This window comes from Argopecten irradians, chromosome 3, assembly GCF_041381155.1.
Source record: "Argopecten irradians isolate NY chromosome 3, Ai_NY, whole genome shotgun sequence".
In the NCBI taxonomy this organism is placed as follows: Eukaryota; Metazoa; Mollusca; class Bivalvia; order Pectinida; family Pectinidae; genus Argopecten; species Argopecten irradians.
This window is the reverse complement of record NC_091136.1, coordinates 11,576,480-11,582,395: the sequence shown is the minus strand read 5'-3', so window position 1 is coordinate 11,582,395 and position 5,916 is coordinate 11,576,480. Positions and strand designations below refer to the sequence as shown.

The 5,916-nt window shown below is 30.6% G+C and overlaps 1 long non-coding RNA gene across 1 annotated transcript; it reads left to right on the top strand.

Moving 5' to 3' along the window:
• Positions 1-2,653: 2,653 nt before the first annotated feature.
• LOC138319917 (uncharacterized) lies at positions 2,654-4,760 on the top strand. The gene is made up of 4 exons (XR_011208043.1): positions 2,654-2,679; positions 3,375-3,392; positions 3,592-3,615; positions 4,651-4,760. It is a non-coding gene; the product is annotated as an uncharacterized lncRNA (long non-coding RNA).
• Positions 4,761-5,916: the final 1,156 nt, after the last annotated feature.

Sequence of the window (5,916 nt, the reverse complement as noted above, 5' to 3'; positions counted from 1 at the left end):
AGTTGCAAACTTAGAAAACTGTCATGACAATTAAATTAGAAATGTACTGAATAGGCCCAATCTAAAATATTGAATAACAGATTTGAAAATTTGACGGATTTGGGGACCAAAAATGGCCCAAACCATACACAGTACTTTCGTTTTCATTTTCGACAAATATTAAAGACGTTACCACAGAATGATACTAGGCAGTGCAAAAACGTAAGTACGTTTGATTTTCACATCACAATGTTGAATTGGGTATTCAGCTTTTGTTAGAAGTAAAGAACAAATGTCATAAACATATCAAATCTTCACTACTTATAATTGAATTTAGTGTTTCGTGAGAGAATAAATTAAAAAAAAAAAAAAAACTAAAAAACAAATGTTCCTCTAACTAAAAAGATCATTCATATCAAGAATATGACACGTGCCATTATTTTCATGGTATTGAAAACAAAACTTACAGATTAGAATTAGTATTTATTACCATATCTTGTTATCAGATTTTTCTAAAACTAACCATTTTGTGTGTATCAAGTCCTTACACGACACTTTATACAACTCATATATACGAGAAACCACTAAATGTCACTAACCACAATTGTGTGTTTGTGTGCACGTTTGATTGTCATATACTCCAACATTCACAAAGAAAAATGTATTTATTTCTTGAATTTTGTCTTTCAGAGAAACTTTGGCGCTGATGATAGAGTATATGCTAACTACGATGAGGTAATCATTCCGGCACTTAACAATGCTTGAATACAATTCTTAAGATCATTATTAAAATACGAGTAAGAGGTCCATTGAGGTAATACAGTGGTCACAATAGGAAACCCCATGAATTTAGTTATGACAAGATAGGAATGCGAATGCGATCATTTGTCTGTGTAACGTATTAGTGTCTAATGTTATTACGCACATGATTACGTAGAAACTGTAATACGATCCTTGATATCCTCAATATCACTTTGGAAGGATCTTACATGAGTGTAATATGGAATTTATTAAGCGAGTTTTATAACGGACTTAAGAACGCAATAATCACAATTTCGGGACGTGTTTCATAAAAATCGTATATAAAATGATCATTGTTTTAGATACATTTACATTATATAACTAAAAAAATCTACAATTTGAAGAATTTCAAAGTCCAAATGTGTTGATAAAAATCATGTGAAGGTTGGGATTTTGGCCCTAATGTCACATCAGTTATGCTTCGGTCATCAGCATCGGGAGTGATTACAAATATACATACATATCGATAAATTATGTAATCATATATATATGTTGAAATTAATTATCTCTCTCCCTCTAACTCTCTCTTTCTCTCTCCCTCTGAAATCTTGTAAATATTTATATTTTTGCCATTGTTGTGTTCTTTGTCATATGATTAATTATACTTCTGTAGGGAGAGGGCTTCATATAAGTTGGAAAACTTGTGCCCAATCCCATTGTATATAAAATTACACAATAAAATATGCTAAAATAAAAAAAATCAGTTATGCTGGCGTAACTTACCTGTTTCTGTCAAGGTTATAATGAACATTCGTCTATCGATCATACATTTGATGAAACCGCTCCGGTCACAAGAGTTGCCCTCCTTTAAGGTATAAGACAATATTTAGAGTGATTGAAAAAAAAGAACTGACTTTACGATATCATGTGATCGACGTTTCATCTCGTGTAGATGGAAATTCAAAATTTTATTTAACGTTTTTATTATTAATAATTAAATGTCTTTAAACTGCGAGTAGTTAAAATGTACAGTATGTATATCAGATCAGAATACCACGTAGAAAATAAACAAAAGCATTTGTCCGATTAAAAGTTGATAAGTAACTAAAAAAGAAAACAACAATACTAATCTTCCTTCGGTACAAGCCGGAAAGAAGATATATTATGTGTGTATATTTAAACATTGAAAGGTCACTATGCAAATCTAGTTTTCGACATTAATTTAGAAAAGATATTTTTATGTTATCTTCCGCCTCCATTCTTTGTATAGAATACACTTACAAATACAAGGGACATAAATAACAAGACATATGGATTCATTGTTACGTTTACATAGCAGAAATAATAAATATACACTAACGCATGAAATTGAATGAATGACTGCGCAAAAAAATACAAGAAAAAACAACGCTTTGATATAATTCAATGATTTGTTATATTTTACAAATTCACTATGAAAACTTTCAAATACAATTTCTATTTATTTTGATAAATGAATTTTATGTACTTATTTGTAAGACGGTTTATACTCATATATACATTTGAATAATGCTTGTTATTTCTGTATTTTAGTGCAGAGAGAAGGTAGGTAAAAACTATTTACTTTAATATGTCACTGGTCATGAAAAATGTTAGTAAATATCAAATAGTGTTTGTTATTAGCTTATTTTTTTATTTAAAAAAAGACAACGAAAAACAACAGAATGCTAACCGGAACATTAGCGGGTACAGTTGTACAGTTGTACTTGTACACTTAGGAAAACGGTGACTATATGAACTAATATATGAATTGTAATAATCAGATTTCTAAAGCATGTATCATAGTTATTTTTCCACAAAATGTTTTCAAAAAAAAATCATACATATACATTATATTCATACATTTAATACACTTGTTATAATATATCTATTTTATATTTGGATTTAAACATTCAGCATAGATGGACGTTTTGTTTACGGGTAAGTATTATAATCAAATAACCCGCTATATCTGAAATATCCAATAATACCTTATATAAAAACATGATTGAGGAAATTTAAATTTCGTTGCCGACAAACATGTATGTAAAAAAAATGGTGTGCGTCCCGGCGGTTTTGGGCCAAACCAACTTAGGCTAGCATAAGTTTTATTCTTAATTTTATAGTGCTTTTGGTAGTTGCTGTTGGTTGCAACAACTGTAATTATTTCATGTTAATCCACACGGTGGATTATTAGTTATTGATTTAAAGGTCACTATGTTTGTGGTGGCTATTCTAATTTCATATAGTTGTTGAGTTGTTTTGATATGTGTGGAAAGGTATATATTTCTAGGTTTGGATTACATCAAATACAATATAACATGTATATCAAATATCTAGAGAATATGGCAAGAGTCATTAACTTTCTATTTGTCTTTTGAATGTGATGTGTAAATGGTGTAATTCAGAGAGAAAACAGTCCGATTTATGTTCTTTTATAAAAAAGATTATACAATACAAACCTCTACAGAGAAAAACAATATAATGTTAAATTACTTATTCACAGGAAATGGAAATTTTATCGTTAACAAGTACTATTTCTAGCATTTATATAATGATATCCGATGTTAATAAATGCACACAATTCAAAATGCTCATTTCAGTTATTTATTTTTACAATTTTCGTTCTATTTCAGTGTCAATACATGCGCCAGGTAAGCAAGCACTAGGTGATCATAAAAATTTTCTTCCACTTTCCGTGTTAATCAAATCAAAGTTTTGCAAATACATCTTTTTACAAAGTGATTATAATTATTGTGTCAGTTCTTCTGCAAAAAGGTATATGTAAATATGCTCGAAAATGTTTTGATAAAAAATAAAACTCTTGAATGAATATTTGATCTTTTGTTTTAGCTTCCATGGAAAAACTGTAATAAGGTACGGAATGTGTGGGATTTAAACAAGCTCACTGATCTATGTTGATAAGGGGGAAAAACATACACTTTGATAAGTTCGTGGTATTTTAGTCAAAAACCAATGATACATATGGTATTTGAGATTTGAAAGAGTCTAAATGAAATGAAGAATTTTCCGCACAAATTTTGCATCTTAAATATTAATCAAAAATTGAATGAGCATATTGTTACAAACATTTTACAAACAGTCATAATATATATTGTCTTTCATCTAAAATTTTAACTCTACCAAAGTTTGAATTTAACAGTTTTAATGAGGGGTGTTACAAAAGAAATGATACTTTATTTCACAAAAACTTTTATTGTTCTGATTATTTTAATTTTCTTTGTCCCTCCAAATACTCATCAACTGCCGGAATACGCCATTTTTAGACTGCCAATTTTGACATCCCAGACGAGCAGCATCTTTCAGCCGCTGTTACCCAGTCTTAACTTTAACTACCCATCTACAGAAAGACATATGAGACTTTAAACCTTACCCATATCTGTCGGTTTTACGCCAATTAGCAACCTACTTTATACGTAGGCTGTAATCTCAATCGCATATCAAAGCTCTGCTCTCAGTCATATTGTCTATAGTAAAATGAATGCGTTATAAAGCAATACACATTGTAGCAAGTTCAGTCAGGCTATGAAGAAGAAGTTTACCTGTGCTATGCTCCATTGATCAAACTATCGACTAGAGACGGTTTTGAGTACATTGGGCATGGTGTTCACAAAATACAGGCTAGATGACATGATTTTTGGAACACCCCTCTTACAATTGATGTTCTGGAATCATGATAAAAAAGGATCATATCCTATGGGTTTTGGTGTAAATATAAAATACCTTTTCCGAAATAATTATAATAAATCATAGCGGTATTGGTTCTATTGTTTATTTTATATTCATTATTAAAACACTTTAGATTCGCTATTTTATATTCAAACTGTGTCCACGATTTCAAGCTTTTAAAAAAATATATTTATGCATGTATTAACTCCTTTGTTTTTACAGAATGCATCAACCGTACTGAAAGAATCTAACAACTGAATTTCGTTTTCAAATAACCCAGACTGGTTATGATGATTGTAAACTAGAAACGTTCGATTTGAATTGCATTTCGTGATAAATAAAAGTTGTTCCATCAGATGTTTTTTGTTTAAATCAACTTACTAAATCCTTGGTCCGGACATGACATAGTAGATCATGTAATAGAAGTTATATAAGTAAATCAATCAGATAAGCTACATACATGTTGGCATGTTGTATATCATATTGAGGGACAATGCAGTCTAAGAGTGCACTAAATGTGCACATATATCGGAATCAGTTCTAATGCAGGTGACATTATCTGGTTTATATGTGCTATGCCAGAAAAGCCCACTCCGGTGAAATGTGTGTTAAACTCGCTCGCTGTCCGCCATTACATAATGTGGTCGGATGGCTTGTATGCCGAAAACCTGGCTCTTGTCAGTGAAGTAAATCAAAGATATGGAATGAAAATACTTAACAATGTCATTAAAATTGTTAACATTTTCTGTTATATTTTTCATAAGGAATGTCATTACATTACATTATATCATATTTTGCTTCGTGGTTATGTAACAGAATTAGCATCACCAATTGTTCCTTTAACGTCGCTAACAATTATAGTCATCCTCGGTCCCAGATGTTCGTCCCACTATAGCTTACTAACCCCTTGCACCATCCGCCGCATTGGCTGTGGTTCTAATAAATAAGTCAACTAAATGACCAGGATTTGTGAAATTAATTTTTGATATTACCATGGCTGATGCGGCTTTGGTCAAGGGATTTAGTAAGCGATAGTGAACCGAATACATGGAACCGAGAATGCTTATAATGATTAAGATGGTATTTTTTTGAAAATTAATAGCACCTTAGTTTTGATTTAAAATATCAAAATCTTAAGGATTTTATTTGTCCAATTTTCAAGGATAACACCAAAGTAACAGCAAACAACAGTAACAGAAACATTAAACAATATAATTATAGTCAGCAAAAAAAGACATTGAAAATGTTTTGTAGACAGGATTATCTTGACGGTTTACATTATTTCATTCCAAAATGTTCTTGTTTAAAATATCTTGAATTAAACTGCAATCAACATAACAAATGGAAAAATCAGTTTAAGTGGTGTAACTGATCATTTGTATATAGCATTCCAACACTAATTTTATAACAGGAAGAAATATAGATTGACCGGCAAGATGCGAATGGTGTTAGTAACATGATCTCTAAAAAAGAATGTCTAACCTGTTT